The following is a 9910-nucleotide window of genomic DNA, read 5'->3' as shown; positions in this document are numbered from 1 at the left end:
AGCCTATCTTTTTGTTTTTAATTCACATTTTAACTGGAAATGACTTTTCATTTCCTAAGCCCTTTTTGGCATTTTAAGCTCTGCTAAGGGTTTTCCTTAAACTTCAATGCATTTCATTAGAAGGATAAAATAAAGCAATCTTACCATCCTTTATGAATAATTAGTGACTTAGAAACAAGCCTCAAAGCCAGAGAACATTTCACTGTAAGGTAGTGAAATGATAAAAATACACTGAAGCATATACTTTGATGCACTTTAAAGAAATCATCATAGACTAATAATATGGTATCTCAAAGGAACAGATCAGACTGACAGGAAAATTACTTTTCAGGAAACAAAGTAGCTATGACATTTATAGCAACCTTTATAAAGGTTTATAGCATAAGAAAAGGAAGAAATTTAATTCCATTATTTCCATGTGCCTTATAAGTAACCCCAGTCAAAAGGAAAGCTCCCACACGTGCGTGTGCGAGCACACACACACACACACACACGCACGCAAACACATCTTTAAAAAGAACACATTTCCTTTTACTCCTAAGCATAAAGAAGAATGAATAACTTTCTAGCTGCTGTTACTCCTTCCTTTCCTAGAAAAGGCAAACTTCGAATAGAATCAAAACCACATTAACATGCCAAAGTGAAAAATGGTAGAGTTGCCATGTGCCTACCCATTTATATGGCATTTTTCGTCTCTATAACCCCACTTTCTATAAAACTTAACACAACAGTGTTTTCTTATGTTGTATAGCCTTTGTTAATTCATTCAGACATTGCCAACTTGCTTCCTTTCAATTTTTCTTCAAGATGATTTATTTGCACAAAGCCATAAAGTGGATCCTGTGAAATTGAAAGTCATTTCTTCAGTAGGTGAATCCATAGTTCTGTGGGGCTTTTTTTTTTCTATTTTTCTATTCCCAAAGTATAACCAGAAGTCACCAAATATTAAAGTCTTTTCAAATGAAATCAATAATTAAGCTAGTATTTTTTTTTAACTCAAATTGGGTCAATCTTGTTGGCTAGACAGAAAAAAAAATGTCAATCCGATTTTGAAAAATAAAGGCTCATACAGTCAACACAGGAGTTTCATAGAAACACTTACCTAACCGGCTAGTGTCTTAAGTTGTCCTATAACACAACCATCTTAGAGAGGTGAATGGGCAGCATTCTCAAAGGGACCCCCAATGAGCCCATCTCCCAGTTTTCCAATATTTCTTCCCATGGGTAAGCCCTTCTCCTTGAGTATGAACTGGACTTACTGACCTGCTTCTAATGAAAAGAATATGACAGAAGTGATGGGATGTTATTTCTGAGACAAGATTACAATATGCCTATGGCTTCTATATTGGAGGTTCTCTCTCCCTCTTTCTTGCATTGCTTGCTCCGAGGGAAGCCAGGTGCCATGCTGTGAGGCAGACTTTGGAGGGGTCCATGTGAGTAAGCATGGGTGTTTATCTTCTGAGGTCTGACAATGGCCACCTACGTGAGCACAGAAGCAGGCCTTCCTCCAGCTGAGCCCTGTGATGACAATACCCCTGGCTGATGACTTGGTGATAGTCTTGGGGGACCCTGATCCAGAGGCAGCCCAACCCAGATTCCTAACTTACAGAAACTGTGAGATAATTAATGTTTGTAGTTTCCAGTGACTAACTTTGGGGATGATTTGTTACACAGCCGTAGATAACTAGTACAAGATATAACTGAATCCCTTATACGATGTCCAAAATACATCAACCTTATAAAGGATTCAACTATGAATTGCGTTGTGGAAAGCTGCAGTGAGGTTATTCATTGAATTGGTTTCCAAGCTGATGTAATTTTGTTACGTACTCTCTTTCTTCTTATTGCAAGAATTCATCTCACTTTTCTCTTTGTTTCAAATGATATATAAATACAGGAGAGACAGCTGTAAGACACCTAAAAGGTTAAACAACAAAACTAAGGGATAATTATAAAGTCTATGTGTCTGCAGTAGGCACATTCCCAGAAAAAGTAGTCAATCTTACCTTGCACATATACAAAAAAGGGCTTGCTAAAATAACTTATTGTAAAAATACATACATACATACATACATACATAAAATAACTTATTGTAAATGAAGAGTCATATAAGAAAGCTGGCTGCTAGGAGTAATGATCAAAAAAGAATACACAGAGCAAAAGCAAGGGTCAAACTGATGCAAGACTCGTACATTCACTCTCTATCTAAAATGCATTGGCTGTCAAATATGTAGATAGTTCGAGGCTTTCTCACTTCCCAGTGAGCATTCGCCATTTGCCTCCTTGACCCCAGCTCTCACTTCCCTGTAGCCCCCTCCTTGCTCTCAGTTCACGCCTCTGGGTGTGTCTCCACCTGCACTTGAGAATAGAGCATAGGACACAGGCCAATGAATCAAACCACCGTAGAGCCCTGCTATTGGACAGTGATGAGCATGTGACGTAAGCCAGTCCAATCAAAAGGCATCTCTGTTTCCTTTGAGCGCTACCAACGAGGCTTTCATTGTCACAGGTGGCTTGAACCTAGACATAGAGGAAGGTAGAGCCACCAAAGCCGTCTATCTGGGGTGACAGAAGAGCGGGGGTACTATTGCCTGTATTCTCAGAATAAAGCCAGCACAGAAGACGGCATCAGGAATAAATCCAAATGACACTGTGTGAGCCCTGACTCTGCCTGAAGCCAATCCTGCCTCTGAATGTTCAGTTATTAATGCACCAATAAATCTCTTTTTAGCTTAAATCAGTTAGAGGCAAAATTTTTGGCTGGTTAGTTGTTTGGGGGTTTTTTTGTTTTTGTTTGTTTGTTTTAGATCACTGGTGATAGAAAGTTTCTTAATACCTCCAGGCTCAGGCATTTTAAAAATATTAGCCTTTTTCACACTTGAAGGATATCCTCAAGGGTTTGAGGGCTTTGGGTCAGCCTTCATCAAAACATCACAGAATCCTTGTTATATAAAGAGTCTGCTGCTACCAGCCAACGCAACAATGGAAGTATAATAATCATTGTAATAAATTGTACAATAATCATTTTTACAATAATCATTACCTTTTGTAATAATCATTACCACCACCACCACCACCACCATCATCGTCATATGAACAAAGTACTGAGCACTTAATATGCATCAGGTTCTATGTGAAGCTCTTTACGTATATTATCTCATTATTCATTTTTCTAGAAACAGGAGACTAGTTAAAATACAGACTCTAGAATCCAAACACCCCAGATTTCAATCTTTTTTCCTGCCATTTTCTACTAGTGTGACCTTGCTTCAAATCTCTGCCTCAGATGCCTTGTCTGTAAAATGGATGCTACTGTTTTCATCAAAAGTTGCGAGGATTGGGGCGCCTGGGTGGCACAGCGGTTGAGCGTCTGCCTTTGGCTCAGGGCGTGATCCCGGCGTTATGGGATCGAGCCCCACATCAGGCTCCTCCGCTATGAGCCTGCTTCTTCCTCTCCCGCTCCCCCTGCTTGTGTTCCCTCTCTCGCTGGCTGTCTCTATCTCTGTTAAATAAATAAATAAAATCTTTAAAAAAAAAAAAGTTGCGAGGATTAAAGGAATTAATATCTACAAAATGCTGGGGCGCCTGGGTAGCGCAGTCGTTAAGCGTCTGCCTTCGGCTCAGGGCGTGATCCCAGCGTTCCGGGATCGAGTCCCACATTGGGCTCCTCGGCTGGGAACCTGCTTCTTCCTCTCCCACTCCCCCTGCTTGTGTTCCCTCTCTTGCTGGCTGTCTCTCTGTCACATAAATAAAATAAAATCTTTAAAAAAAAATATATCTACAAAATGCTTAGCATAGTGCTTGGCACGCACAAAGCACTGCTTCTGTTAACTTTTCTTGTCTCTTACACTAGCCCAATAATGGAAGCATTTTTATGTTCTTTTTCCCAACGAAGAATTTGGTCTTTATTGGTCTTTACAGAAGTCTTTTTGTATTCTACCCAAGATGGCCACTTAAAAATTCAATTCCTTTACTGAAGCAAAATCCTGTGAGAATAACGATTCTGCCACTCTCATCTTTGTATCCTGGACATTACCTAGGACAGTGTCCTGCTAGTGATGATTAATAGGATGTGCACAGGGGCGCCTGGGCTGCTCAGTTGGTTAAGTGTCCAACTCTAGATTTTGGCTCAAGTTATGATCTCAGGGTCATGCGACTGAGTCCTGCCTCAGGCTCCACACTCAGCGGGGAGTCTGCTTGAGATTCTCTCTCCCTCTCCCCCTCCTTGCCATCCCCTCTCTCTCTAAAAATAAACAAATAAATCTTTTTTTTTTAAAGGAGGTGGACAAAGTAATTGAAAAAAATATATACCGAGAACATAAAGGCAGACAACTGGACAAAGAACAGTGGCCTAAGAGTCAACAGTCCTGGGACATTGTATTAGTTATCTATTGCTGTGTAACAAATTTCCCCAAAAACTTAGCAGCTGAAAATAGCATGCAGAGATCACCTCCAGTTTCTGTAGGTTAGGCATTCGTCACTTAGCTGGGCATCTCTGGCTCAGGATCTCTCATGAGGCTGCAACCAAGGTGTTGGCTGGTGATGCAACTTAATCTGAAGGACCCAGTTCTAGGCCCCCTCAGGTTAGCTGGAGTCAGTCCCTCCAGGGCCATGGACTGAGGGCTTCAGTTTCAGACTCAGTTCCAGGTCGTTGGCAGGTGTTCCCCTTGGTTCTTTGTCACAAGAGCCTCTCTGGCGGCTTTATCAGAGCAAGCATGTACGAAGAGCCAGAAAGGAAAAGAAAGAGACAGAGGGAGAAGGGACGAGCGAGAAAGAGAGCAAGCAAGATGGCAGCCACGGTCTTTTGTAACCTACACAGAAGCGACATCCCATCCCTTCTGTCATATTCTATTCATTGGAAGCATGTCACTGGATCCAGCCCACGTTCCAATGAAGCAGATTACACAAGGCAACGAATACCAGAAGGTAGAGGTCGTTGGGAGTCAATTTAGAAGGCTGCCTACCACAGACACGGAACTGAAGTTGATTTTGCTCCTTGACGCTGACCAAGTCGGACATTCTGTTCCTCAATTCTTTTATCCATAGAACTTGTGTTATAATTCCCTAAGATCCCTTTCAACTCCAAACTATGATTCTAAAAGGTCCTGAAAAGGATCAAAAGTGCACTTTAAAGTCACATTGGAGGGGTACCTGGGTGGCTCAGTCGGTTAAGCATCTGACTCATGATCTCAGCTCAGGTCTTGATTTCAGGGTCATGAGTTCAAGCCCCATGTTGGGCTCCATGCTGGCCATAGGGCCTATTAAAAAAACAAAACAACAAAAAAGCCACATTTGATTTCAAAATGGCTTCAGAAGCTCACCAGCAAAAATCAAAAGGGCATTAACTTTCCCCCTTTTGTTAACACCACACTTCGTAAACTTCTGTGTCAAACACTGTGGTGAGGAAAACACTAGAATGTGCCATTGGCTTGGCCTCCCACGCCAAGAGGAGACCTGAGAAAAAAGGGGCTGTTGCAGTTCTATGCCTGTTTGCAGCATTTGAGAAAGAGGGAACATGAGTTTCCAAAATTTAATTGAAATGGAGAGTTTTATTAGTTTACCCTTAAGTGTCAATAAAAAATGGTGCATGGCAGATGGTTTTCTTGTGATCCCAACAGCAAGTCCATCTTGAGGTTAATAACCCTTTGCTTTATTGACTTATTGGCAAACTCTCTCTGGTGGTATTTAAGTTTGTTTAGATGTTTTCTTGACTGTTATTAAAAAAAAAAAACTCTTCCCACTACTGTTTTCTCATCTACAGAAGAAAGGTCATACTGCTTTCCTTTTGAGTGGTGTATTGAAATCTCTTTTAACCCATCGTAGCAACTAAGACATAAACTAAAACCACATTTAAGCCATTTATTGATGTAAAAAATATCCCTGCTGTATATTTATTAACTTTTCCTTTGGGTTGAAGAGAGGGAACACATTAGTGAATAGTGTCCTTTGGTTAAAACTCCAAAGGAAAGATGAGATTTCCTTTTTTTTTTTTTTACTATTAATTAAAAGGTGTTTTTCAGCCTTTATAGGTATCTGTAACGTTCACAGTCCTACATGAACTGCCTGTGAGTTGCTGGCCTGTGAACTGGGTTGTGCAGACATTTGTTGTTTGTCCTTTATTGTTCTGTTCTTCTCAGTGTCTTTTAAATCTTTGAATGATTTGACAATATTGAAAAATTGGGAGAGTTCACCCTGAAAGAAATTCGGATTTCTGGCTTTCTTTGAACATCCAGCAGATTCCACAAGTCTTGCCCACATTCCAACACAGCAACAGCTGGGCAAAGCCAAAGGGTTGTTTCTTCCTTTGGATGGGGCACGCCCTCGCCTATCTTTGCCATCTCCCCACTCCCAAGTGTTCTAAAAAACAAAAATACTAGCTTAAAATGAGAGACAACTAGAAATCCCTCTTCCATAAAAGTGGCTTCATCATTGAAGAGACAGTGAGGGCAGGTGTAAACTGTGGCGAACGAGAGCATTCTGCCACCTCCAAACAAGGCAGCTGCTACTCACCCAGCCTGCCTCGTTCACTGATGTGAGCTCCACGGTCATGGGAGGGGGACCTGCCTCGTTCACTGATGTGAGCTCCACGGTCATGGGAGGGGGACCTGCCTCGTTCACTGATGTGAGCTCCACGGTCATGGGAGGGGGACCTGCCTCGTTCACTGATGTGAGCTCCACGGTCATGGGAGGGGGACATCTGGGTTAGGTCCAGGCAGAGCATTTCTGGACTGAACGTACCTTAGTTCGGGGTAAGATTATCTCATTCATCATGATGAAGGCCAAAGGCATCAGAAAACTGTTTTGTGCCTTAACCCATTTTCTTTGCATTGACAATGGCTTTTCCTGTGGGTTCCACATTCATCTGTTCTCACATTACTTGGTCCTTGGAGCAATTACATCCGCCACTCTTGATAGAATGGGAAGGTACATTGTTGTCTTTGTGCTGTCTGGGTTTTGTGTTAATAGCAGCTATAATGCTGAAATTAACCCATACTTCACACTTACCCATTGTCCTGCCTGGCACACAGCTGTCGTTAAGCGCGCAGAATGAAGATGTGTAAGCATCCTGTTCTGTCCTATGCAAAATTTAGAACTTGCTCAGTGCATTATTTCTGCTCCCCCGTTCCTGTGTGTTTGTTTGCTTTGAAAGACCTCCGTAAAAGGTGACAAACACCAGTTACTAGCTAAAAGCTATTCAAATCCGTGAACAAACACCATCTAAGTTGCTTGAGGGATCTTTTTTTCTTTCAGTGCTTTGTCAAAGGCCTTCGAGAACGGTTCAGACTCATGGCAAATAGGTAATTTAAAACTTTCAGGGAAACAGGTATGCTATGTGATGCTTGATGCTATCAGTCTCTACATATTTAGATTGGCTCCAGCAGACTACTATTTAACTTGAGACAAAAATTGTGTATTTTGAAAGCCCCAAAGCTTGATTCATTATTTACATCAAGACCTATTTAAATCCTAGAATTTCATCAATTCCTTCTTCCCACCCTGTTCCCAATCAGGTAAAATAACACAAAACACCATTTCCGTGAATTGCAGTCTCTTTTTCTGGATTGTTTTCTGCTTTTTCATTAAATCAAAAAGTCTTCACTATCGTTTGAACTCAAATGTCATTTCATGCTGGTGGCTGAATCTTTTATCGTAACTATGGCAATTTTAAAAAGGATATGAGGAGTAGAATCTCTTCCCATCAAAAGAGAATTTTGTCTTGAAAATTCATCAGAGAAGAATTCCGTCTTTCGTTGCGTTTTCAACCACAGGTTCTCCCCAGACTCCCTCAAAGAAATCCACTCTCTTCATTGCTGGCTCCCGACAATCCCACCCGCATTCAGCAGAGCCTACTTGTCCATTAGGCCCAGTGGGCATAGCGCCTACAGCCCATGGTACCTTAGGAGCTCATAAGAGGGTTTTCATTTCTTTTAAAATTAGAAAAAATAAAGACTGTAATCCAGCTTAGGTTACACTTGTCTTTATGCCAACGGAGTCATAAAATAAACTCTGTAATATTTGCCCTATGGAGGAAGAAGCTCTGGAAGGCAAAAGTGCTCAGTGCCCAGAAAACCATAACACAGTGCTGCGTGCAGGCTAACAATAAGTCACTTAGAATCAATCCGCACAATAGAATTCACGGTCAAACTGCACAAATGCAATGCTACTTAGTTATAGGGCCTTGAGCAACGTCTTTGAGCCTCCACTTGCTCATAGGACTAATCTTCATAGACAATAGTTATCGAGATCTTACCACGTCCCAGGCCTGGTGCGGAATGCTTTGCGTGGCTTACCTCCTGCGGTCTCTCGGCACGGCAGCCCCGGGCAGTGGTCCTTGTGATCTGGGCAGTGTGGTCTACCCGTCCGGACACAGTGAGGTCATGAGGAGCAGGAAGGGACCCAGCCCTGATCTTAGCAGCAGTGTGGCCTTGGAAAGGAACGTCCCCTCCCAGAGACTGACTTTCCTCATCTGACAATTGGGGATCACGACAGAATCAGGCATCGGGTGTGAGGAGGGTGTGTTAGTTAGGGCATGTCAAGCACTTTCCGGAGTGTCTGTGTTTGAGTACGTGCTCCGTATGTGATGGTTATTACCATCTTTCCTTAGAAGGTGACCTTCTCTTAGGCTCTACTATTTCTGAACTTCTTATATGTGGAATCATACAGAATATCCTCTTTGGGGTCTGGCCTCTTTCACTTAACATTACGTTTCTGAGATTCATCTTTTTTTTTTTTTTTTTTTTGGATGTCAAAGTAATTTGTTCTTTTCTGTTGCTGTACACTATTCCACTGTATCCGTTCTCTTGTTGATAGAAATCAGGTTGTTTTCAGGTTTGGGCTATTAAGAATGAAGTTACTGTGAGTATTCATGAATAGGGCTTTTGATAGACACGAACTTCATGTCTGGTGGATACCGCCCCAGGAGCGGCGTTGCCGGATCGGATTCCACCATCGGAATACAGTGGGGTGCTGGACGTCATGGTAAGGCAGGGGCTGGGAGTATAAGAGAGAGCAATACATCCGTAGGGCCCCTGACTTCAGCCTAATAAGGAAGATACGGCAAAATCTATAAATGGGATAGCTGCACATGCCACAAAGGACCAGCTGTGAGAGCGTGGGGGAGGGGGGAGGGAGCCGATCTAGGAAGGGCACAGGTCCTATGACCAAAGGGAGCATGATGAACTTGGGGAACAAAGGCAGTCTGGTTAGTGCAGACAGGAAGGGGAAATGGAGAGGTTGGCAGGGTTCAAACCAAACAGGCGATGTGATGTGTTTTCCACTAATCTCACCGAGGAAGGGACATGAATTTTTTGAAGGGGAGAAAGAGTGCTGGGGAGAGAGTGATCTAATCATATCTGTAGCCTGAAAACATTTGCCTGCATTACAGGAAGTGTGTGTAAGCAAGAGAGGAGGCAGGGGGACTCATTAAGAGATAGGAGCCCTAGTCCTAATGAGTAATCATGTCAGCCAAGGCTGGGAAAGCTGGAGCTGGAGAGATGTGGACCATGTCAAGACGCTTCCATACAAACGTCACCATTTTTTGTGCTGGTTTAATTTAATTTCAGTCCTTTTGCCCCGGCCAGCTCTTGTAGTCAGACTTCATAAGTCTGAGCTAGATGACTTAAAACAATAATTAGCAGATTATTAATTAAATCCAAGCCCTCTTCAGGCCGGTTATTTTCCATTGTAACCCCATCCTGAGGAGGATTCCATTCAGTTTCTCAGCACATTTGCTCATCCGCTTCCGTGTTATCCTGGGTTTTATTGACATCTATCAGACAAACTCTAGCAATGATTCCACTGTTATTTCCGATTGCAGTATGATTATGAATGTCAGAGATATTATTACAAAACAAATCAGAGGCTATGACTAGTACTCACTGTCCCTTTCCAACAGAAATGACCCTTCCCA

This window comes from Ursus maritimus, unplaced genomic scaffold (genome assembly GCF_017311325.1).
Source record: "Ursus maritimus isolate PB19 unplaced genomic scaffold, ASM1731132v1 scaffold_22, whole genome shotgun sequence".
In the NCBI taxonomy this organism is placed as follows: Eukaryota; Metazoa; Chordata; class Mammalia; order Carnivora; family Ursidae; genus Ursus; species Ursus maritimus.
Note: the sequence above shows the minus strand (reverse complement) of the source record.